The 27,035-nt window shown below is 37.0% G+C and overlaps 1 protein-coding gene across 36 annotated transcripts in view; it reads right to left on the bottom strand.

Annotated features, from left to right (window-relative positions):
* Nucleotides 1-27,035, bottom strand: part of MAP2 (microtubule associated protein 2) — a 297,992-nt gene that overhangs the window by 160,312 nt on the left and 110,645 nt on the right. The window contains exon 3 of one of the 36 annotated variants that reach the window (XM_061383262.1): nt 15,249-15,304. The exons of the other annotated variants lie outside the window; for them this stretch is intronic. The gene's annotated coding sequence lies outside the window, so the exon portion shown is untranslated. The remainder of the gene's footprint in view (nt 1-15,248; nt 15,305-27,035) is intronic. 36 annotated transcript variants of the gene reach the window in all.

Genomic DNA, 27,035 nt, shown 5'->3' with positions numbered 1-27,035 from the left:
ACTTTTTTGGGTTCCAATATTAATGCAGATGGTGATTGCAGCCATGAAATTAAAAGACGCTTACTCCTTGGAAGGAAAGTTGTGACTAACCTAGATAGCATATTGAAAAGCAGAGATATTACTTTGCCAACAAAGGTCCATCTAGTCAATGCTATGGTTTTTCCTGTGGTCATGTATGGATGTGAGAGTTGGACTGTGAAGAAAGCTGAGTGCTGAAGAATTGATGCTTTTGAACTGTGGTGTTGAAGAAGACTCTTGAGAGTCCCTTGGACTGCAAGATCCAACCAGTCCATCCTAAAGGAGATCAGTCCTGGGTGTTCATTGGAAGGACTGATGCTGAAGCTGAAACTCCAATACTTTGGCCACCTCATGTGAAGAGTTGACATATCGGAAAAGACCCTGATACTGGGAGGGATTGGGGGCAGGAGGAGAAGGGGACGACAGAGGATGAGATGGCTGGATGGCATCACCGACTCGATGGACGTGAATTTGAGTGAACTCCGGGAGTTGGTGATGGACAGGGAGGCCTGGCGTGCTGTGATTCATGGGGTCACAAAGAGTCGGACATGACTGAGCGACTGAACTGAACTGAACCCCTTTCCAAATCTTCCTTCTCCTGTACCCCAAAGGCAGAGAGACTGCTGTCAAGAAAACAGGAAAACACTTAAGGAATTATGTAAACAAACTTTCCTCTAACAAAGTCCTGCACTTTCAAGTTAGTTGAGGGCAGATTCCATGGGTTTTACACCATTTTTTCTGTATAATATCTAATAGACTCTTTTTTGCATTGGTGCACAAAATTAATGTTATTTCATTTTGTATATGTTGACAGAAAAATTGGAATTGAAGATGGGGAGGAAAATATGAAGTTATTGTGGTCACTGTAGTACTAAGTATGGGATTTATTTTGAACCCAGCAGAACTAAAGAAAAGGCAATAGAATACCCAACTTACAGATACCTTCTGCTGAAATGCCTGTAGGCACATAGATGCCATATTAGGAAAAACCAGTAGGTTCCTCAATGACAAGTTTCTCTAGATAGCAAAAGACTGATTATAATTTTCTCTAGTTTCATATTTTAATTTGGAGCTGCTCAATAAAATGTATGATTGACTGGCTGATGAGAGAAGGGGAAGTGAAAGCTATGCTATATGCACACAGAACGCACAAAGGGGAACTTTGAGAAATTGGCAGTCAGGACTTTCCATTAGAAGGCAAGTGCAATGAAAGAGAACCTTACTTCACAAGGAAAAACCAGAAAGAAAAAAAAGAGCAGGGAAAAATGAACTTGATAAAATAGCACAGAAATGCTAAGATGGACTCAGTGCTCTGCACATAACCTGGAGAAACGAAGCAAATGAAAAATAGTGGTGTGTGTTAGGAGGGTTAAGATACTCAAATCAAAAAGGGAAAAGGAAGAACATGGGAGAAAGGTAAAGAAGGATTAGAGGACCAAGAGCTTTAGAAGTAAACAGGGTTTCATTTATAAACCAGTGAGCCAGTCTGACAGGTGAGGCAGGCTGAGGCACTTGAAAGATCTCATTCAATGGCTGGCATTACCGAATGCCCAGCTGGGTCTGAACAAGAGTAGTTTTAAACAGGGACATTGTTCAAAAGAAATCTTAAGTTTCGTGTGCCCTCCAATGCAGCCTTATAAATCTTGAACAGCATCAATATTCACCAACCACAGGCAATCAGCATTACTCCAGAATTTGCTGGACACAGCAAGTCCTTGATAGGGAATATTCTAATTTGGATGGCTGGCCCTCTGCTCAGGATTTACATGTATTGATGACATGCAAATCAGTTTAGTGCAGTCTCATCAACAGCATAAATTAAGTGCATCCTGTTGTAGGGATTATCTTGGAAACAGAGAATGTCACCTTCAGTATGCCTATGGTCTGGAGATGAGCAGTCCGTCTCTGAGTGAGGGAGAGAGAAAAACAGACCAAGAGCATCTCCTCACTGTTGACTGGCTGCCTGCATGCTTCTTTACGTTAAATGACTGACTACTCACATAAAATAGCTTGGCTCGGAATAATTTTCTTTTTAACATCCATTCAGAGAGACAAGAGATTCAAAGATAGCATTTTGATCTAGAATCCCTGATACTGCACGTAGGCAAATCATAGGAGAAGACAATGCTCAATTCTAACCTTTGTTTAAAGAGTGCATATTTCATTAACAAATGATACCCATTAGCATTGGACATATGCTTTGTATATGAGTAAGGATGGATTTACAACTTCCTGTTACACATTCTAAGTAAGTTAGTAAATAAAGGGCTAAAGGCTCCAATGAGAAAAATCACAAAATTGTATGACAAATATAAGAAAAAAAAATCCTTTGGTTTAGGAAGTACTACCTGTGACTGATATTTTAAAGAATTTATAAACCATGCCTGGAAATAGCTGATTAAAGGAAATTCACATACAGTTCACTCCACAGAGTAAAGACATTTTCCATTGAGTTTGTAATTGCTGTCAATACATGTTATCCAGCCAGCTTATTGGACACCATCAATGAAAAATAATCTTTAAAGTCTGGATTTAATAACAGACAAAAGAAAATGAAGAGAGTATTCCTGAGGCCTAACGACATGTGGACTAGTCAAGTGTGTGCCTGTGTGAAGTAGATGAATGTGGCGTCTACCATGCCGGGGGTTGAAGACACATGCTTACAGTGAAGGGTAAGGACAAGTCAATGGTGTTTGGTGGAGAGTTGGGAGTTATGTGCAGCTGATGGAAGCTGTGACCTCGGTAATGTATGGCGTACTGAATGGAAATGGCATAAACAGAACGGCATCTCTACCAAGGACAGAGGAACATCAAGCATATTGCAATGAGGGTATATGGGGAACAGAGAATAGAAGTGGAGGTGAGAGATAAAAGGGCAAGTTTAAAATAATGTGAAGCAAGAATGGGGACTTTCATGTTCTGATGATCAGATGCCCCCCAAAACGAAGACTATGAAGAACTCTGTTCTTTGCACCTGTGTTTCACACAACACCAGCAACAATAAAAGCAGTAACAACAAAAGGTTATGAAGAAATACTGACCACAGAAGACTGAAAAAACAAATGCTAGTTTTCATCAAATGCAAAGGTATTTTGTCTCTTATGCCAATGAAGCTAATGGAGTCCCAAAAAAGAAGTTGAGGGGTCAAACTATGCATGGATTTGAATTTGTGCTAGGAACAAGTACAATGCCTTATCACGATGTCGTTGCTGCTTTTTAGCATGTTGCTGCTAAGTCATGTCCAACTCTTTGTAACTCCATGGACTGTGGCCCACCAGACTCCTCTGTCCACAGGATTTCCCAGGCAAGAACACTGGAGTGGGTTGCCAAGTTCTTCTCCAGGGGATCCTCCTGACCCAGGGATTGAACTCACATCTCCTGGATGAAAGGCAGATTCTTTAAAACTGAGCCACCAGGGAAGCCCTAATATCTTCTATAATTAAAGATTATATCAAAATTAGAAATTCATTTTTAAAGAACATGATTTTATTATTTTTTATTCATGTTTCCTTTCCTATTTTCCCTTCTTTATTAGCTATTAATACAATCAGTAATGACAGGTAACACCCAGAAGAAAGAAAATTGCTCCAATCAAAGACATTTTAAGATGAGCTTCCATTTCACACTGACTGTTAAGAGTCAAATGAAGATACAAAGAGGATGCCAAGATTGGATTTATGACATATACTTTAAATAAAATCTACAAATATTGCTCATAAAATCATAGTGGTGTCATCACCATTCTTGCTGTCACCTACTGGAAGTTTTGTTCTTGATGCTTATAAACTGAAAGCCACAGAAAAACACTTTCTCTTTCAAGTACAAAGCAACTATAAGATGAATAAGAAACCTGCTTATGTCAGATGAAAGTGGAATACTGCTTTAGCTTTCAGAGTTTTATCTTGATTAAAGGCCAAAACCTCTGTCAGGGAGCTGGGGAGCACAGAAGGCACCCACACCGGATATGCTCACATGCATGTTAATATGAACATGGTCTGTAGAGCCTGGGACTGATTTCAGAGCTCGAGAGTCCAAGGCCCACTGCTGATTTAGTTTGAGAGAGATCAAGACATTCCGCTATGAGCTAGAGAACTATTCTGGGAATGGGGATGGCAGGTGGTGGGTGTGGGGGTCCTTAATCCTAAACTGGCTTCAGACAGCCTCCAAAGGAGGAGTATTTGCAGATTATCTGATTCATTTGTTGACTGGATTGTTTCAAAATTTTCCAATGTTGATGAGAAGTGATGTTATTTTCTTAATATTTCTATTTAGGCAAATGCAAATAATAATAATAACAGCTAATATTTGTTGAAAGTGAAGTCGCTTAGTCGTGTCCAACTCTTTGTGACCCCATGGACTGTAGCCTTCCAGGTTCTTTCATCCATGGGATTTTCCAGGCAAGAACACTGGAGTAGGGTGCCATTTCCTTCTCCAGGAGATCTTCCCGAGTATTTGCCTACACTACAGTGAGCACTTTATACATATTAATAAAGCTGTATAAAGAAAGTCTTTTATTACTTCCATTTTATAAGGGGGCAAGCTGAGACACAAAAGTCTAGATGACAGCCTCAAGGACAAATTGCTAGTAAACTGAGAAACTTCATGAACCAGACAATCCAGCACGAGTTTTGCCATGAGCCTAAATTTTTCTGCATATGTTTTGAATTCTTGATCGGAGTAACCCATTCTTTTCACTGTTGGGAAATGAGGAATTCTTCAAACAGTTGGAAGAAAGCACTAGTAAACCCAATCACTCTCCTCGCTTAGTTTAGCTGTCTAACAAACACACAGGCATTCAACATCCCTTCATCTGAATTTTATGCAAAACCAAAAATACAGAAGTACAGGATATGCCAACATAAGAGTATACCATCACATCTCCTCTGTTCTCCATTTTTAGCCTTGCTTCCTCTGAAAAGAGAACTTGTAAAACCATTGGGTCTCTGTGTAAATCTTCCTTACTCAATCCTCATGCCTCCCTTTACCACCATGGTCAAAAGAAACAGTACTGGAAAAGTTAGAAAGAAAAGAATTGCTGCTTCCTAGACATCTGGGCTATTTTGCATTCCTTCCCTGGAATTAATGTGATGCTAAGCATTACCTGTTTATCATCTCTGTCTTCTGTCCAATTGATCATAATCTATGATCTTATAGGAAACTGTTATTAAAAAGTTTTAATTTGAGAGTATAAAGAGATGCAGCACAAATAGGAAAGCCTGGAAATTAAACCAAATGATATTTCTGGTTTGAATTTTAAAAATGAAATTATAGACAAGTAGGCATGGTCTTTATTTGTAATAAAGTCACAGGAAGTAAAACCCTCATCAATCTATTTACCTACAATGAAACTCAAAGATACCACTTCACTAACTCCTTAAACGTGATGTAGGTACTACATCCATTGAAGAAACTAAAAGAAGTTATCTATTTGCAGATTTTTTAAAATCTCATAATTCTTTAAACAACACTGTTCCTTTGGAACCTTCTAAATAAATGTAAAAAAGGTAAAAGCAGGAGAAATCACACATTTATGTCTCATCATTTTTCAGATGAATGATTCAGTTTCAAAAAGTTTACAGTTGATCCACAAAATAAAATGCTTTGTACTTCTCTATCTAAAGAACTAAATAACAAAGCACCTTTGAGAAAAGGTGAGGATACAGGCAATAGTCTTTTCTTCTGTTCTATTTACTATCTTAAAGCCTTAAGATAAGGTCTCACATTGATACTGACAAAGCTAGCCTATGTTTCTACCCCCGCTTCCCATGTGTCTTCTGTCTCCTAATTATCCTCTAAGCACTGAGAGACTCATACTGGAGCTGCTATTTAGCACTGCTCCAAATAATTGAACACTTGTCTGATGGCATGAGTAACAGTCTTGATAGTGTGGTGCTTCACATTTTTAACTAAGTACTCTCACATCAATTACCATTTTTTTACCTCTTAAGCAATGACATCTCAGTCTTAATTTCTAAATACCATTCATCACTAAAAGGAACTAGAACTTCTTGGTAAAAAGTGGGTAACCCCAGGTCTGGGGCAAGGAAAGTACAGAGTCCCTGGACATCCTGTTGTCCTGTAAAACAGGGAAGTGCTGAAGGATTAATGGGGTTTGTCAGAAGGACAACAGTGCTTTCTTGGAAAGGCTCTCAGTGGCCAAATTTGAGATAATGTAGGCATCAAATATAATAATGATGGCACTAGATTATAAGGCAACTTGTAAAATAAAATATATTAGTCAAAGTGATACTCTATCAGAAGTAGAGGAGGTGACAGAAGAGGTGGAGAGAGGGAGAGAGGCGAGACAGAGAGACAATCCTAGAGAAGGGGAGTGGTGGAAAAGTCTTCTTTAGGGAAGAATGCTACTTAACAGGAGTAGAATGATACATATATATACATATTCAAATTATCATAGCATTCTTCAATATAACGATTAGCACAGGTAAGAATCATGAATTTATGCTAAAACTATTGGGTTAAAGGTTGCTAGGAAAAGATATTCCCATGACCTCAAAGTATCATCTTCTTCATTACAGGGGGAGAAAGGTGCGTTTAAAAAAAACTGAGTGCCAGGAAGTTCCAAGATTGCCTATTCCCCCTTCCCTACCCCAAAATATACTCTGAAACTAATCATGAGGAAACTAACAAAAAATTCCATCGTGTGGAATATTCTACAAGACCCCTGGTCTGAAATTTCCAGAAACATTAATGTCATGACAAAAACATAAAAGGTGGGAGTTCTCCACTAGATTAAATGAGACTAAAGGAACATGGCACCCTGATTGATTCTTGAGTTAAAAGGGGAAAAAAAAAAGGAATAAGGGACATTTTGGAGACAATTCAGGAAATCTAAATATGGGTTGCATATTAGATGATATTATTGAATATACTGTAAACTTATTTCTGGTAATGGTACTGTGGACCTGAGAAGGTCTGGGTGTTTAAAGAAAACAAAATGAATATTTTAAGGTGAAGGATCATAATGTCTGCAACTTTCAAATGGTTGAGAAGAAAACTGAGCATACAGATAATATACTGTAAGAGAAGGATAACATTAATATGGTAACACATTAACCACCAGTATGTAGTGAAGAATACACAAACATTTATTGTGCTATTCTTTCAACCTTTCTAAAGCTGTAAAATTCAAAATAAGACGTTGAGAGGATAAAGATAGTGTTTATGTTGTAAAAAGCTTACAATAAAGTGGGGGAGAAAGGTGGGTTAAAATATTTAGAGTTCAATGTCATCAGTCCTTCAATAGAGTTTCTCATAGGAACCCAGGAAAGCACAGGGCAAAATAAGCTGGATTCTAATTCCATGTCCTGAGGCCACAATTCTGACCTTTTTCTACTCTCCTGCATTGCTCCTCTCACCCTTATGCTCATCTTGAATCTTTTATTTTCACCTGCCTAATAAAAGCAGCATTGAACTTAACTTTCACCAACCAGACACAGCCACAACTGGGCATCGTTTCCACTTTGGCTCAGCCTCTTCATTCTTTCTGGAGCTATTTCTCTGCTCTTCTCAGTAGCATGCTGGACACCTACCAACCTGGCGGGCTCACCATTCAATGTTATACCTTTCTGTCTTTTCATACTGTTCATGGGGTTCTCAAGGCAAGAATGCTGAAGTGGTTTGCCATTCCTTTCTCCAGTGGACCACATTTTGTCAGAACTGTCCACCATGACTCATCCATCTTGGGTGGCCCTATATGACATGGCTCATAGTTCATTAAGTTACACAAAGTTGTGATTCATGTGATCATTTTGGTTAGTTTTCTGTGATTGTGGTTTTCATTCTGTCTGCCCTCTGATGGATGCAGATAAGAGGCCTGTGCAAGCTTCCTGATGGGAAGGACTGGCTGTGGACAAAACTGGGTTTTGCTTTGGTGGGCAAGGCCATGCTCAGTAAATCTTTAATCCAATTTTCTGCTTATGGGTGGAGCTTTCTTCCCTTCTTGTAGTTTGGCCTGACAGTGGTAGGGGTAACAGTGACCTCCTCCAAAAGGATTTATGCCAGCACACCAGGCCTCCCAGGACTACTGCTGTCAATGCCTCTGAGCCCGCAGCAAGCCACTGTCAACCCACAACTCCACCAGAGACTCCTAAATACTCGCATGCAGGTCTGGCTCAGTCTCTTGTGGGGTCATTGCTCCTTTCTTCTGGGTCCTAGTACACACAAGGCTTTTTTGTGTGTGTGCACTCTCCAAGAGTCTCTGTTTCCCCAGTCCTGTGGAAGTTCTATAATCAAATCCTGCTGAACTTCAAAGTCAGATTTCCTGGGGATTTTCCGACCCTTTGTTGGATCCCCAGGTCAGGAAATTTGTCACAGGGCCTAGAACTTTCACAACAGTATGAGTACTTCTTTGGTATAATTGTTCTCCAGTTTGTGGATCGCCCACTTGGTGGCTCTATGGTGGGGCTAATGGCAACCTCCTCCACAAGCAATTATGCCACACCTCCCATTTGCCAGGGCCTTGGTCCCTGCAGCAGGCCACTACTGACCCATGCCTCTGCAGGTGACCCTCAAACACTCACAGGCAGTTCCGGCTCAGTCTCTTGTGGGGGTTACAGCTCCTTTCCCTGGGTCCTGGTGCACAAAGTTTTGTTTGTGCCCTTCAAGCATCAATAGTACTCATTGGAAAGACCCTGATGCTGGGAAAGATTGAGGGCAGGACGAGAAGGGGGAAACAGAGGATGAAATGGTTGGATGGCATCATCAACTCAATTGACATGAGTTTGAGCAAACTCCAGGAGATAGTGAAGGACAGGGAAGCTTGGCTTGCTGCAGTCCATAGGGTTCAAACCATCAGACCCACTGAACAACAACAAATAAAAACAGATCTAATCTAAGCTGAAGACCACTTGACTCATCCTCAGCTCCCAGACCCCTTTGGATCTAGGGCTTCTAAAGATTCAAGAACAAGGAACTCATTTTACAGACTAATTTTAGTATTTGTAAGCCCACTTGGAAGATCAGTGAAGCTCCCAGTGATGTTTGATACTGGAGTTTGATAACAGCTATGCTGGACAAGACTGTTCATGCCAGATTCACTCTTGTGTGAATTATATTCCAACTATACTTTGTTGGAATATGGCAGTTTAAATAGAAAGAAAGTATTTTCCTGCTATTTACCTTTATACTATCTGTGAAGAACTAGACAATAGTCTTCTCCTCTTACCAGATACATTCTCCCATCAGAATAACATTCTAGACTAAGTCTTAGTTTCTTAATTCTTTCAACACATTCAAGATGATGACATAAGTTGCCTGATCTCATGATTAGAATTAAAAGTAGTAGAATTTAGGAATTTAGATGAACCTCAATAGTAATTCATTGAATGTATTTTGAATTAATACTGAATGTGAGAAGGTGATTTTTCAAAGGCTATGGTGTATTACTAATGTCTTTACCACATTAATTTTTTAATTAAGATTTTATTGTTTTAGAGCAGTCTTAGGTTTACAGCAAATTGAGGGGAAGCTACTGATATTTCCTATACACTTCCAGCCTCCACACAAGCACAGCCTTTCCCTGTATCCATATTCCCCATTTCCCTCTAAAGTGGTGCATCTGTTACAACTGATGAACTACATTGACACATCATAATTACCCAAAGTCCGTACTTCACATTGTGGTTTGACTATTTCTGTTGTGCCTTCTATAAGCTTGAACAATTATATTACGAGATGTATCTATCAGTACAGCAGCATATAGAGTATTTTCACTGCTCTGAAAGTCCTCTAAGCTCTACCTATTCAGCCCTCCTTCCTGTTTCTGCTTCCTTCCACCAACCCCTGGCTACCATTGATTTTTTAACTGTCTCCATATTTTTTAGCTTTCCAGAATGTCATCAAGTTAGAATCATACAAAGTGTGTCACCATTTCACATTGGCTTTATTCACTTAGTAAAATGTATTTTAGATGAAGTTTTCTCTATGTCATCTCATGGCTAGATAGCTCATTTCTTTCTAGCATTGAATAATATTCCATTGACTGGGTATACCATAGTTTGTTTATTCATTTACCTACTGGAGGACATCTTGTTTGCTTCCAAGTTTTGGTAATCATGAATAAAAGCTACTATAAACACCCATATGCAAGGTTTGTGTGAACATACATTTTCAAATTCTTAGGGTTAATACCAAGGAGCATGATTACTGAATCATTTAGTAGAAGTAATATGTTTAGTTATGTAAGAGACCTCCAAACTGCCTTCCAAAATGACCATACCATTTTGCATTCACACCAGCAATGAATAAGAGTTCCTGTTGCTCCATACGTCCTGACCAGCATTTGGTGTTGTCAGTGTTCCAGAGTCTGACCATTCTAACAGGTGTGTAGTCATGTGTAGGGAAATCTCATTGTTGCTTTAATTTTCACTTCTCTAATGACATAAATATAGAGCATCTTTCAAAATAATTATTTACCATCTATATATCTTTTTTTGATGAGGTGTCTTTTAACGTTCTTGGCCCATTTTTAAATTGGGTTGTTTGTTTTCATATTATTGAATTTTAAGAGTTCTTTGCATATTTTGTATACCAGTCCTCTATCAGATGTATCTTTTGCAAATAGTTTCTCCAACTTTATGACTTGTCTTCTCATTCTCTTAACATTCTCATTTTTAGAATAGAAGGTTTCAATTTTAATGAAATCCAGCTTATCCATTATTTCTTTTATGATCCATGTCTTTGGCATTATATCTAAAAAAGGTCACCATACCCAAGATCATCTAGGTTTTCTCCTATGATACCTAATGGGAATTTTATAATTTTGTATTTTTACTTAGGTCTGTGATATATATTTAGCCAATTTTCATAAAAGGTATAAGATCTGCATATAGATTCCTTTTTTTAGTTTGTGGCTGTCCAATTGTTCCAGCACCATTTGTTGAAAAGACTATCTTTGCTCCATTGTATTGCCTTTGCTTCTTTGTCAAAGACCAGTGACTGTATTTATGAGTGTATTTCCAGGCTTTTTATTCTGTTCTGATTGATCTGTTTGTGTATCCTTTTGCCAAAACCACAGTGCTTAATTACTGTTGCTGCTGCTGCTGCTGCTGCTAAGTCGCTTCAGTCGTGTCCGAGTCTGTGCGATCCCAGAGACGGCAGCCCACCAGGCTCCCCTGTCCCTGGGATTCTCTAGGCAAGAACACTGGAGTGGGTTGCCATTTCCTTCTCCAGTGCATGAAAGTGAAAAGTGAAAGTGAAGGCGCTCAGTCGTGTCCAACTCTTCGTGACCCCATGGACTGCAGCCCACCAGGCTCCTCCATCCATGGGATTTGCCAGGCAAGAGTACTGGAGTGGGGTGCCATTGCCTTCTCCTGTTACTTTATAGTAATTCTTAAAACTGAGAAGACTTAAAAGACTTAAAGAAGACTTAAAACTCTCCAACTTTGTTAGTCTTCTTCAATATTGTGTTGGGTATTCTGGGCTTTTTGCTTCTCCATACAAACTTTAGAATAGAATCAATTTGTCAATATCCACAAGGTAACTTGCTAGAATTTAGATTAGAATTACATTGAATTTATAGCTCAGTTTGGGAAGAACTGACATCTTGACAATATTCAGTCTTCCTATTCAAGAATATGGAATATTTTTCCATTTATTTACTTCTTTGATATGTTTGATCAGAGTTTTGTAGTTTTCCTCATATAGATCTTGTGCACATTCTGCTAGGTGTACATCTATTTCATTGTTTTTTTGAATGGCAATGTAAATGGTATTGTGTTTTTAATTTCAAATTCTACTTGTTCAACAGACTTTTGTCAATCTTGTATCTTGTAACCTTGCTATAATCACTTAACTAGCACAGGAATTTTTTGTCAATTCTAATATAATGACTAACCTTGTATTTCCCTTAGAAGAATAATGAGCATTAATGTTTACATTCATTAAAGTTTACATTACATTACATTCTTGTTTTATTTTCTTTTGAATTGCTCAACAATTAAAAGAAAATCAGCAATTAGAGGTATCATTTTTTAGATGTGGTTTATAAGACAGTCACATTTTAGAATTTTTAGAGAGTAGATTAGAACATTTCTGGGTTTAATATGCCAGTACTGACTGTAGTGGTTGTATGCTGGATTATTGCTAACTGAAAGGGTTCTTTCCATGTTGATTGTTTCTTCCACTGTGTGTTTCTATTTTTTTTAATAAGCCAGATTATGTTGCTGTGTGTGTGTGTGTGTGTGTGTGTGTGTAAAGTGTATCAGGCCAAGATCTGGCATTATTTTTCAGTCCCTGTGTTCTTCTCTAAGCAGTAGAGGGAAGAATTGTTGCCCTTACTGTGTGCCAGACACTGTGCTCGGCACTTTACAAGGCTTACATAACACACATTTAGCAGACAGGTACTATATTATCTCCATTTCATAAGTATTGAAACTGAAGCACAGAAAATAATTTGCTCCCCCAAACGATAAACAGAATCACAAATCATCAAAAGAAAGAATACTTTAAAACACCATTCTCTTCCCAACTTATCCTAAAGCAGAAAATCTTTCCCAAAACTAAACTGTTAATAGGATAAGAACACAGCTGCTAAACCCTCTCTGCTTATGACTGACATGCTCTACAAACTACAGAAGTTAAGAATGTGACTAGATTTTTAAATTTATTCTTGAATGAAGAACAGGAGTGGAATATCAGCCTTCCCCAGTTTATGAAAAATATTAGATATTACTTGGGTTTCCTGGTAGCCCACAGAAATTTATTTAACTCAATGTGGTTGAACCACAGTACAAAACTGAGATGCGAGTACTTTTCAGGAACACTATGCAGAACACTAATTGCTTCACAGATGCTGAATGGACGAATGAAAGAATTGGACTGTAAAGTGAAGAATTAAAGCTGAATTTCTGTTTTGATCCCTTTATATTGAAAATTTATATGTAAGTGTCATCTTTATCAGAAAATTAGAACTTTTCCTCCAGTACTCTATGTTCTCAATTATCTCCAGCCCAACTACAAGCCTTGACATCAATAAAGAACCCCATTCATCACATCTTTCCACTCTCGTAGAATTTTCCATGATACAAAACTGTTTCCATTTCAGACTCCACTGAAACTCATCCCCACATTAGATTCTACTTCAACTTTTGAAACAAATAAACCAATAACTAAATCGAATGGACATCTGCTAGCATATGAGCTTTCTCAGAATATATGCATTTATAAAGGGAAATAAATCCTTATCTATCAAATGAACACCTCTGGAGTTCTAGGCAGTAATACAGATTCAAACAATACAAGACATAAGATCATAAAATTAAGGATAATCATGATTGCAGTGGGCAGTGAGCACTCTCCTATAAAAACCATCTGTTATTTTCTAATTATTTAGTTAGACACCCTGTGAATCAAGACTATATAATTATATTTATTCACTCAAAGGTTAACCCTAAATTCTTTCTGAAACACTGAATCCTTTCTGAAACAAGGCAGAGAAACAAGCAAATCAAGAATAAATGTGTGCGTGTGTGCATGTGTGTGTGTGTGTACAGACTGGCATCCCTTTGTAGTTCAGTGCCTCCATAAGATTTACCAGGGGCATCCAAAGCAAACAGTCCTGACCTTCTAAATAAAATTCATCAAGCAAATACCAAATACATTTCTGAATTGTGTGTATGTATGGGTATTCACCCATCATGCGCTCAGTACTGTCCGACTCTTTTGTGACACCATCGACTGCAGCACACCAGGCTCCTCTGTCCAAGGGATTTCCCAGGCAAGCATACCAGAGTGGGTTGCCATTTCCTTCTCCAGGAGATCTTCCTAACTCAGGGATCAAACCCTCATCTTATGTATTTGCAGGCAGATTCTTTAACACTGAGCCACTAGGGAAGCCCTACTAACTCTAAAAAGTTTGAGATTCTTCCTCCTTTTGGCATAATTTTCACACTTCATTAGGCAGTGGTAACATTCCCAAATACCTCAGTTTGGGATAAGGACCAATTAATTAAATGTAGTAGGGACAGTCCAAAAATAAGAGAGGCACAAAAATAGGGGGAAAAATTACTTGAAATAACCAGTTAGACTTCAACTGAGCAGCTGCTCCAATTCCTGCCCTCACGAGTTTAGGTGGTAGTATTCATAAAAGCAACAGTCATTGACACCTGAACATCGATGTGCTGTTTACCAAGTATTTTTCTGCATCATATCTCTTATATTCTCCATGAGAATCTTGTAAAGGTGCTGGGCCCAGGGATTGTTTTATTCCCATATATACATTCATAAACTCAAGCATCTGATTTTTGGAGAGGCAAAAGCAGGATCTGTGTTTCATTATTCCCAGTAACGGGCTTTTCTCACTATACCACTCTACCTCTTAAAAATAAATGTGTGTGTTTTATTAATATTTTCGTTCTGTTTTGTGATGACTCAGTTCTCTCAAATAGTGTTTTTTAGATTCTCAAAAAATCCTGCAAGTGAAAGTGATCTTAATTTTAGTTAATGTTAAAAGTCAGGATTTGAAAGCAAGTTTTAAGCATAACACATAGGACTTTTAAAAGAAGAAATTATATAGGAAAAGGAAATGATACTGACACACAACTGCAAAAAGGGTTAGAAACATCAGATTGCGTACTTTAAACTCTGATGTTATTAAGAGCACAAATTCACATTATTTAAATATATTATGTTCCTGGCACTGTGCTAAGTCTGTCTCTAAACCCCAATGTTAAAAATAGAAGTAGATGGAATGAAGGCAGGAAGTCGTTATAAGTAAAGGTTCCAAGTGGCTGGAAAGACCATTTTGTTCAAAACAGGGGAGGGATTGACAACTTTACAGTAAATTAGGAACAGTGAAAAGAGCTAAGGCCTGTCTATAATTAAACCTAATTTTATTATAGGCATTTTTATTTATAAAAGTTCCTCTTCACAATTTTTACAGCACAGAAAAAAAATTAGAATACATGCTCTTAATAAACACTTATGCAACCTTTCTGCCTGGCAGAAACTTCACGTGCCATCATTCCATAACAGAAATAATTCATTAAATCAAAAAGTCTATTTATTCACGTTGAGTCGTTTAATCTTTCTGGCTGTAATGATGTATGAGTGATGCATGTCTTTGGAAGCAGTCTTAAGTTTAAAATTGAGTTCTGTTATTTGCTAGTTGTAAACCACTCAGGAAATTAAGTAGCCTAGGCTCAATAAATACTTCATAAGACCAATATGTGAAATAAATAATTTGATGTATATAAAATAAAAGCACATCATACCATCCAAATAAAGGTAGCTCCCTTTCTTAAACTGGTCACACCATACTCTGGTTTTCCTAAAAAGGAAATGACTTATGAGTTCCACAGTGAGAGCTGTTCAGTGCCTGTAACTTGCTCAAAACATAAGTGCTTCCTCTACCAGACTGCCAGTCTTGAAGATGGAAATTCTTACTTACATCAGAATAGAAAATCTTGAAAATAAATATCATTATGCATTTTACCTACATTAACTCCGCATATAATGAAATTACCAAAATGTTTTCTAAAACAGAACAGGTAAGTTCTACGCAAGGACATGATAAGCACATTTAAAACACTTGAATGATTATGAAATTCACCTTAGTGAGTAAATACAGTCAGCTGCCAGAATTAATAATGCAATATAAAAGGAAGTTTTTAAAATACATTATTTTATGTATGCCACTTTTAAAAGGAATGAAATGACAGTTGATAGTTGAAACTAGTAAGAGTGGTTGATCCAAAATAAAGACTGAGAAAGAGGTGGACCACCAAGATGACACATTTTCTTATTTGATGATGCTTTCGAACAGATACTCATACCACCGTCCGTTTCTATCTAATAATAAGCAAGCTTTTCGTCTCTGTAGGCCTCAATTTTCCATTAATAAAAAGGATGGATTGAATGTTTTTCTCTCTAGCCCTTTAACTTTGTACCCAATCAAACCTTTATTCCCTATGCCAGTAGAGTTAGTGGCATGATGACATGAAATCCTTTACAGGATGTCCTTTATGGTGTTTGAAAACGGACAGCATCAGCATCATATATCTTGTTCTGATTGTTTTGCTTAGAACAAAACTGAACTGAGGATGCAACAAGAAGTAATATGAGAAGGGTTCAGGGTGACCTTCTCAGTGTAACTAGGAACCTACATTAAATCCTACATTAAAATCCCTGATGCAAGTTATATATACAATCTAGCATTCATTTTGAGGGAATTGAGATGACTAAACTTAGTGAAGTTTTATTACTTAATTATATTAAATTAAGCAAAGTACATTATGAGAACTGTGACAGGTAGGAAGTGTTTCCAGAAATATTTTATCCATGACAAAACCAGTTCTATTCTTGGGTCTTCTGAATGTTGCAACTGTTACAGCCTTTAGTTAACTGAAATAACTAATCTTGATTATTTATTAATCATCTAGAAATTGTATCTTGCAACATTTCCTAAAGGTTCTAGCGATGTCTGGTTAACTCTGGTTTAGAAATGAAGAAATACTCTCCAGGAGTCTGTTTCACATTCATCATCAGTATTCAGAAGTATTGCTTCAGGTTCAGAGAAAATGTCAAATACAGCAATTAGTATCAGAGAGATGATACAGTTTTGTGAAAGGGATATGGAATAAACTTCTGATTTCTTTGAATCCTTCAATTAACTTTTTAACTAGACCTAATAATACATTTTTTAAAAATATTATTTATTTTTTTATTTTTGGCTATGCTGGGTCCTCATCGCTTTGCTTGCTTTCTCTAGTTGCAGTGGTGGGTGAGAGTGCTTCTCTTCTTGTAGAGCAGGGCTCTAGGGTGCACAAGCTCAGTAGTTGTGGCACAGGGGCTTAGTTGCCTCAAGGAATGTGGGGTTTTCCTGGAGCAGGGATCGAACCTGTGTCTTAAACCACTGGACCACCAAGAAGCACCCCCTAATAATATATTTTAATACAGCACTCATAACAGTCTACTGCTGAAATTTAGAATTAATATACTTTATAAAGCAGGATGTATTTTATTGCTATAACCGTAAACATATGGACTCCCTGCACATTTCTTTTTCCATCAAACAGATCCTGTGAACAGCTTTAATGTTTTCAGTACAGTTTGATAGTCTCAGAGGAAAAGAGGGAGACAAAGGGTGTTGTTTTAAAATCTGGCATTTTATTAAGTATCTTATTCCAACAGTAATCATGTTTTAAGTGTTTCTGATGTAAAATAAAACTTGACTAATTGACTGCTATAGCTTCCACCAGAATTGATAATGACAAAATTAACCAAATGTTTGCTTCCTTTCTCTAAACCATCAAAAAATCCCTTTTAAAAATATTGTGGAACAATATACAAACAGATTATGTAGGAACTTTGTATTATAAAGAATCACTGTTTTCCAGAATTTGAAGCAGCAGAGAATCAAAAGTTATTAAAAAGTAGCCAGGTAGACTTCTCTACATAATGTCAGTGGGTAAAATATGCAATTCAGATTAGTCTGGCTTTGTTCACTACCAGTCGCAAAAATGTGTAAAACCTGTAGTTCCCAGAGGGTCAGAAAGAGAAGCTCAGTAAACTGAAGCTGCTTTTAAAGTGTTTAACAAGGCAGAAACTGGAACGGATGTGCCACAAACCAATATCCATTACCACAAAGTGATTGCTAAATTTTCTTGTAAAATAGCTCTCAGCTGGCCTATTCAGCCTCGTCCTGATATAGCTAAAAAGAGCATCCAACTTGTGATTGTTACCATGAAAATAAGCAAGCAAAATATACAGTAGCTGTAGAGAAGAAAACAATATGCTTCAAGAAGTTTTCTGACAGATTTAAATCTATATCAGTTTCTTTAAAGGTCTAAGAAATAGAAGTATCTCTTCATGAAGGATTTTTTTCAGACATTCAGTATACAGATATACTATAATATATACTATATGTTTCTAATTATCACTTGAAAATAATTAGAATTGACTTCCAAGAATAATAACACAGTTCTAGAGAGAATTTTAATGAACACCTGATTGATTAATGGAGGAGTACAGCTTGGTAAGGTAGAAGCCACCAGAGTTAACTAACACTTCTCTACAGCTAATTGTGAGACTTATACAGGGCTGTTTTAGGGACAAGACTGGTTTTTTCACTAACCAAAGAGAGTACTATAGACATTCTCCATTGTTTACTCAATAGCCAATTCCCTTGGCCAGTGATTGGTTGGGTTGAAGAGATGGCCCAGTTCTGGCTAATAATATACAGAAGAAAAATTCTTAGAAACAGCCTTTTATTAAAACAAATGTTGGGACAGAGAATGCCTTTTTACCATACTTTTTTCCTGCCTGGAATATAAATATGATACTTAAAGGTGTAGCAGCCATCTTGTGACTGTGAGGTAAAAAATAGGACTAAAAAAAGTGAACATCCTAAAAATATAAATATGGAAAAAGATACAAAGACACTGGATATCTAATGGTATCATTGAAAAATTGATTTCATTTTTGACTAACATATTTTTGTACTTTTATGACATTTTATACTTTTTTTATGACATCTGAAAAAGCTTCTCCCTGGATTTGCCAAATGATTCATAAATTCATGTGTGAATCAAGCCAAGAGCATAAGTTCTGTTATTTGTTTAGCAAAGAAAAAATATAGAAAGGGAACAGAAGGTCTGGTGAACAGCAGGAAGAGGACAAAGTTTAAAATGCAACTTATTCGTGACAGGTCATCATCTTAATTGTCCCTCTGAGCACAAGTTCACTGAACCTAGATAAAAATACAAGGTTTGTGGAACTCCTCATGTTCCCCACCAAAGCTAAGTGCTTTGTTCCTTGTAGGGCTGCCTTAGAAGTTTTTATTACAATAACGTATATTTGGTTAATCTACTCAGGAAATATTTTCCTACTGATGCTTGGATCCTAAAGCTTAATTTAGTGTGGAATAATTTACATGACTAGATGAACTGAAGCAATCAGGACACTCTGTGTCCAGATAATGAACAGCAGTCGATTTATTTCTGGTGCTTTATTGCGAAAAGCACTATATAAAGCTTCATTGTTTGAGTGGGAAAAAAATGGAAAAGGAGAAGTCTTGTGCTCTTCTTTCTTTCCTTTCTTCCATTGAAGATTGTTGCACAATGAATATCATTTTTGGTAAAAAGACTGACTATATTCTAATATTAAAAATGTGAAAGAATTCTAGCCTTCAAGCACAGTCACAAATTTGTTTATATGCAATATGACAAACATTTAATAATAGCAATAATGGAAACTACAGCAACAATTAATCCTTATTTTAACATCACTGTGCTAAGTAACATGGATTTTTTTTATTACTGAGATATAATAGAATTTCCCATGTAATCCTTATTCATGCAACCACTATGAGCTCAGTGGTTTTATTTTTCCTTTATGATAGAGCGAACTCAGGCACAGAGGAGTTAGATAATATGCTCAAAGACACACAGCAAAGTGATATAACAGGAATACAAACCCAGCTGATGTAATTCTAGAACCTTCAACATTAATATGAAATATAGTTATTTTTATTAAAAACATCATTTTTTTTCCTTCTTTAGATCTTTTTTTTTTTTCTTCTTTAGATCTTTTAAGCTTCCCTGGTGGCTCAGTTGGTAAAGAATCCACCTGCAATACCGGAGACCTGGGTTCAATCCCTAAGTTGGGAAGATCCCCTGGAGAAGGGAAGGAAAATCTGCTGGTATTTTAAGCATTGCTGTCACTTGAGTGACTGACTATTTGGAACTCATTTACCTTGAAAGTAGTGATAACTACAAAGTTATACGAACTTAAGGAGTAGAGGAGGTGGTTTGGGGACTTTTAAATTGGCAGGGCAAACATACTATTTTTAATTCAAATGAATCATTTGTTGGTTTTCTTCTTGCAGGGAGTGGCTGTCTGAGAAGATCAGGTGGGGAGCAGTGGAAAGCCGAAGCCCCTTCCGTACAATCACTCCGAAGCTACTTCTGCTCAGGGGTCATGATTCTGAGAGCATTATCTCTCCACACAACCCTTGCACCAGCCAACATGACTATCTTAGAAAGAGAGGATGATTTATGCTAGTTTATAATATCCAAAATAAAAACATAATTATTGGCTGAAAAGATACAAGGTATGCTCCACACTTCAAGCATTTTCTTGGCTACTTGACTATTTAAACCCATAATTTCACACTTTCATCAATCTTCCTATTTTACTCAAAGACAAAATTAGCAAAAAGTGAAAAAAAGTTTTAGTTATTTGAGTCTTCTAAAATCTGGATTATTTGGAGAACTGCTACATAACAGAACCTTATTGTTTGGGAAGGCATAGAATATCATATTCTTCATCTCATTTTTAACAAAGAATGGCTTTTTGAGACTCAAATTTTGTATTTCTTTACTCTTAAGGGAAGGTCAACCAACTCTGAAGGTCTTGTTCTCTTCTCCTCTTGCCCTCAATCTTTCCTTGTGGGAAAAATGATGTCTCCGCTTTTTAATATGCTGTCTATGTTCGTCATACCTTTTCTTCCAAGGAGCAAGAGTCTTAATTTTGTGGCTGCAGTCACCATCCACGGTGATTTTGGAGCCTAAGAAAATGAAATCTGTCACTGGGTCCACTTTTTCCCCATCTATTTGTATGAAGTGATGGGACCGGCTGCCATGATCTTCTTTTTTGAATGTTGAGTTTTAAGCCAGTTTTTTCACTTTCCTCTTTCACCTTCATCAAGAGGCTCTTTAGTTTCTCTTCACTTTCTGCTATTAAAGTGTTCTATGTGGCCATCTGGAAACCCACTCCGGTACTCTTGCCTGGAAAATCCCATGGACGGAGGAGCCTGGTAGGCTGTAGTCCATGGGGTCGCTAAGAGTCGGGCACGACTGAGCGACTTCACTTTCACTTTTCACTTTCACGAACTGGAGAAGGAAATGGCAACCCACTCCAGTGTTCTTGCCTGGAGAATCCCAGGGATGGCGGAGCCTGGTGGGCTGCCGTCTATGGGGTCACACAGAGTCGGACACGACTGAAGCGACTTAGCAGCAGCAGCAGCAGCAGCATGTGGCCATCAAGTGTTATATGTGGATTTAATTCAATATCATTCATTTTCTCACATTCAACCCACAATTAATATTACATAACTATGCAGCTTTGATGTTACAAAAAAATTCTGGACTTCACCTATTTTTCTTAATTAGGTGTTCAAATTATAACCAAAAAAATTACATGTGCACCAAATTATGTGTTATAAACAGGCAATAAGATAAGTTTTAATTTGATTTTTCTTATCATCGCTTACTTCGGTGGGAGAAAGTCATGCTTCACTATATAGAAAACAAACCCTCAGGTTAATAGAACACTAGCCGTGAGACTTGACTAACAATGTTTCAATACCCTCAGCTGCAATATTACCATAATACTGTTGTCACTAGGGCAACTGATTAATATTTATTCAATGCCCTACAGTCTGAAAATAAGAAGAAAACAAAACAGCATTAAAAAATAATCATTACTTGGCTCTTGTATTTTACTAGATCTCTGATTTAGAGAGCCAATATTAGGGCTCTGCGTAATATTTACAAAAGTGGCTATCTTTCCAAAAATGGCTTTCTTCTACAGTAGGATTCTATAGGACAGAATCTATTAAATCATTAAGACAGACAGATAGTTAAGTGTAAATTAAGGTTCAGTAATTTGCAGGAAACTCACAACTACCTTCAGTAGTTGGTAGAGTATAAATAACCTAACTTAAATGTGTAAAATAATGTAAACACTGCCACATTCCCCCTACTCACCCAAAAAAGAAGTCTTACCATTATCCCACAGCTGAAATCCTCCTTAAAAAATTAACAGCAGTGTTTTTCTTCAAAAAGTGACAAAAATAGCTTGGGTTTTACTTTATTTGCACTTTCCACTGCTCATGTTCTAACAGTTGAATTAACAGTAAAATGGCCAGAAAAAGAATATTCTTATTTTAAAGAAGTTGATGCAGGGACTTCCCTGGCAGTCCAGTGGTCAAGACTCTGTGCTTCTGCTGCAGGTGGCAGAGGTACCAATTCTGGGTCAGGAAACTAAGATCCTGCAAGCCACACAGCAAAAAATATCAAATAAAATCAAAATAAAAAGGCTGATGCAGTCTGGACACTGCCTATTCAAGTCCTGAAAAACCAAATACTTGCTACAAATGTATTTTCATGTACATATAATATTTGCTACTATTTCCATACAAATATTGGTAGTTTGCTAACTACCCAGAACTAAATCACATGGTTGAGTTGTCGTTGTTTAGTCACTAAGTCATGTCTGACTCCTGGGGGACTAAAGCCATCATGCTCCTCTGTTCATGGGATTTCCCAGGCAAGAATACAGGAGTGGGCTGCTGTTTCCTTTTCCGGGGATCTTCCTGACCCAGGGATTGAACGCACATCTCCTGCTTGGCAGGTGGATTCTTTACCACTGAGACACATGGGAAGCATATCTTTTGAAACTGGATGAAGAATCTAGGGTGAGGAGTCCACGATTGTGATTTCATTCCTCTACTTTCTCCCACAAATTCAACAAGCAAATAATAGCTAATATATTATACATCAGTGTTTAACGAGTGCTAGTACTTTACATAGGTTATCTCTTTTAATTCTCAGAAAATATCTATGATGAAGAATTCATTCCCCTTTTAAAGAAGAACTATGGCTTCAGAAGTAAATGACTTGCTCAGGGTTCTACCCTCTATGTTAGTTAGCCTGATAGTGATATGGGAACATAGAGAACATCAACAGAAGACAGAAGAAGGAACCAGCTTCAAAAGACAGACATAAAACAATGATTATTGTAAAGGTTTCTATGAATAAAATCATCCCACATACAGCCCTCCCCTCCATAGACAAAGTGAAAAAGTCTTGCTTTTCCTTCCCCACTGCCATAAAGATCCCTCTCACTGACATTTTGTTATTCTTGTCATTTTTAAGATCATCTTGATACTGTTGCGGTGGAGGAAAAGAAAGAAAAAAAGAGGAGGGAGGGAGGGAGAGAGAGAAAAAAAGAAATGAAGGAAGGAAGAGAAAAAAGAAAAACAATAAAGGAAAGGAAGGTTACAAAAAGATTCAAATAGGATGAAAGCTCTTAGAGAAGGATAACTTAAATATTTATGACACAATTATTATTTTTAACTAACTACAAAATAAAATCTGATACCATATTTTCATGCGGCTTTATAGCCAAGATTTCAGTGATTTGTTTTCTACAAGGAGATGTATTGAGAGGGAAAATGTATTGTTCTAAACTTCCCTTAAGGTCTTACCCTGTGGTTCAAGAATCTCCCTGAAATACAGGAGACACAGGTTCAATCCCTGGGTTGGGAAGATCCCCTGGAGGAGGAAATGTCAACCCACTCCAGTATTCTTGCCTGGAGAATCCCATGAACAGAGGAGCCTGGAGGGCTACAGTCCATAGGGTCACAAAGAGTCACAAACATGACTGAATTAGCTTAATACCCACTCATGCAAACTGTCCTGAAAATCTTTAAAACATGAGTGGCATCTAAAGAACATTTAAAACAGAGAAACATTTAAAATAGACAAACAGATACAAAAGAGTTTTAAATGTTTTCCAAATGTTATTTTATCCACTATGTTAGTTAAGGTAGCATTGATCATGTACAGAGAAGAGTTGTATTCTAAGAACATTTGTGAATCCTATATCCCATTATATGTTTATGTTTACCACCAAATGGGATATGCTACAATTGTATATAATTAAATGATAATTACATTGTATTTTTATTTTTACTGAATAGATTTTGTTATATCTATGACTTACAGACATTAGATTTCAGTCCAATCAGATTTTTGCCACTGAGATTTAGTCCATGGCAAAAATACCAGATTATTACATTGTAAAGCAATCTATCTAAACCAATCTGCTGTATGTTGTGAGCTCCAGGTTCACTTACAAGTAAAAAGATACACTAAATAAAGTGAATTACCTGATGCGAGGAACTGACTCACTGGAAAAGTCCCTGATGCTGGGGAAGATTGAAAGCAGGAGGAGAAGGGGACGACAGAGGATGAGATGGTTGGATGGCATCACCAACTCGATGGACATGAGTTTGAGCAAGCTCTGGGAGTTGGTGATGGACAGGGAAGCCTGGCGTGGTACAGTCCACGGGGTCACAAAGAGCTGGACACGACTGAGCGACTGAACTGAACTGAAACTAAAGAAGTGTAAAGTGAAAATACCTCAGGTTTTGGAATCACACAAACACAGACAGGAAACATGGCCTCACGACATAAACTGTATATTCTTGGGCAAGTTGTTTAACCTTTCTGACATTTAAGTATCTCATGGAAGAATTACAACCCCTACTTTGAAGAATTACAGAGAAGAAGAAATGAGAATCTCTCTATAAAAGTACAACAGACCTGAGGGATGGGATGGGGAGGGAGGTTGGAGGGAGGGTCAGAATGGGGAACACATGTACACCCATGGATGATTCATGTCAATGTATGGCAAAAACCACCACAATATTGTAAAGTAATTAGTCTCCAATTAAATTTTTTTTTAAAAAGTACAACAGAATTTCTGCTCAGAGACTTCAGTCAATAAATGGTAGTTATAATGGATAATTAAGACTTCATTTCTTTTACAAAGCACAGATTTCTGCCTACTGCATCCATTACCCTAATTAAGCTTCTTAAATTACAGAAAATATTTATTCAAAAATTCCCTAATACATTCTGAATTAAAATGATGATCAAGTGAAACCACTTTTTCCCAAGGTAAACTCATATCCTCCATGCCTAACTGTAAAGCTGAACTCTAAAGCAGCCCCAAATTCAACTAAAAATGAGTCACTAAAAGGAATGAAACAATAAAATTTTCAACATAATTTGAATTCATTTGTATGAGAAGGCTCATGGGTAAATGAACAAGGCAACTAGAAGTATATAGAAGCATAATGAAGAAAAAAAATACTGGTTGTTTCTGTACTGAGACTATTTAGATTAAATGGTTAAATGAACCAAAAACTCTCTTCCAATCTTCATAAAAGACAAATTGTATGATTTTCTAGACAATGCACTTTAGAAGCTAATTATGCTTGTGTATGTGTGTATATTTGATTTCTGTATGCATATTCACTTTGTCTCCTTGAATTTCAAGGGCATTGAGAGCAATGACATTGCTTATGCGCCTGTACTGTGGCCCCATCATATCTAGCACAGTATTGAAAAATCAGTTGTCATTCCATTAGTATTTGTTGATCAATGTGTAATTAAGCTAAGACCTTTTATAGGTCTGAAATAACTCTGTGTTTACTGTGAGGACTCTCTCGATATTCTTGAATATATTACCTATTTCCTTCACCTGCTTCTGATTCAGTCTTCAATGCATTTTACCATAAAGGTGCAATACGGACCAATATGAGCTTAATTTCTGTTCCCTTCAGCTATTCACAGAGGCATCAATAGACACTGAAATGATAATAGAGGTCATATTTAGTGTCTGGTACTTGTACCAAATACACTGCTTATGATTTTATCTCTCATCTTCAGGTGGAAGACAGTATCTGGCTCATAAGACTAAATAACTTGCTCAAAGGCAGAGTCTGGGGGATTCAAATGATCCACTTCACTTGAACATCAGTGTAGAATATTTTGACCATGAATACAGGTCATCTCTGGCTGAGTCTCACACACAAACCTGTTGGTGAATTTTTCCTGAGGGGACTCTAATTTATGGATTTGTGCCTATAAATATTGTGCCTGTGGAATACTTTATAGGTGGCTAATACCATTTATGGTATGATGAGATAGATGAATTGCATGTTGAAAGTAACATGTGGAGGAAGGAGGGAAGAAGGCAGTGAAGTAGGTTGACATTTTGGATTTATGACCTTTGCGGTGACAAACATTAAGACAAAGAGTTAGTGAATTTCCTACCATGACTTTGACATTTCTGCTCTTTTATATCATTGACTCACATGCCAAGTTCAATAAATCCTTCTCAGCAAAACAGTATACAGTAATGAAGTGTGCTTAATGTTTAATAATTTTTTATCCAAAAAGTTGATGAATCAGTGAGTCAGAGCAAAGAGGCAGAAGAATACTTGTCTTCTTCTCTGCATGTGACTGTGGGGACAAAAAGAATTGGTCATGAATTGACTGTAGAAAAATGAGGTATACATTGGAAAAGATGAATGCAAATGACTGGCATACTCTGGGTTAAAACATATACTAATTTCCATATTATTCTCCTCTGCCTTTGCTGTTAATAAAAACACATTGTGTAACAGAGATGTTTTTTCAGATGCTGAGAAAACAAATGGATATTTCTTTCCCAGTACACACAGATCCCATTGATTTAATCAAGTTATTGTTGACTACCCTAATGTTTGCTAGTAAGAAGGAAGTTAACCAACTCCCAAGTAAATATGTGTTAGAAAAGCTAACAAAGAACATCATTGTTGTTATTGTTAGTTGTGGAAAAATAATTGGTAGTTTCCTTCTTTAAGAATCAAGTTCATTTAACAGCCTAATTAATTTTTAATTCAAGGCTATACCTGTATAACTGCTTTGCAACAAAATATTAAAATGATTAAAATGATACTTTTCTGTGTGATCCTGATGTTTAAGAGAGAAAGCAGTACCATTTTAGCAACTGATGATATTCCAGACCCAAAACTTAAGTTTTTATTTAAATCTTATGACTGTCCAGAATCATTACCACTTTGGAGGTTACCTTAAAATTTGTGGATTTTTTTCTGTTCCAACAGAGTACCAAGTATAAAGACCACAGTAAATAACTTTAGCATTAATTGAACAGTGTTTCTGTAATATATATGAATCCATTCTGTACATAACGAACTGTTGAGTATAATTATAATAATTCTGTTTTCATCTCCATTCCTTTATGATTCAGCCACTAATGAGAACTAACACGAATCAGAATATCTGGACTAGACATTTAAACTAGCTAATATTTCTGCAGGAAAAAATATTTTCAATTCTGAATATCTAAGGAAAACAACATATTGGCCTTTATACTGAGATGCTCATTTGAGTATTAAATGCAGAAATAATTATGTGATCTTA

The sequence above is a fragment of the Bos javanicus genome, chromosome 2, assembly GCF_032452875.1.
Source record: "Bos javanicus breed banteng chromosome 2, ARS-OSU_banteng_1.0, whole genome shotgun sequence".
Taxonomy (NCBI): Eukaryota; Metazoa; Chordata; class Mammalia; order Artiodactyla; family Bovidae; genus Bos; species Bos javanicus.
Note: the sequence above shows the minus strand (reverse complement) of the source record. Positions and strands in the feature narration are given on the sequence as shown.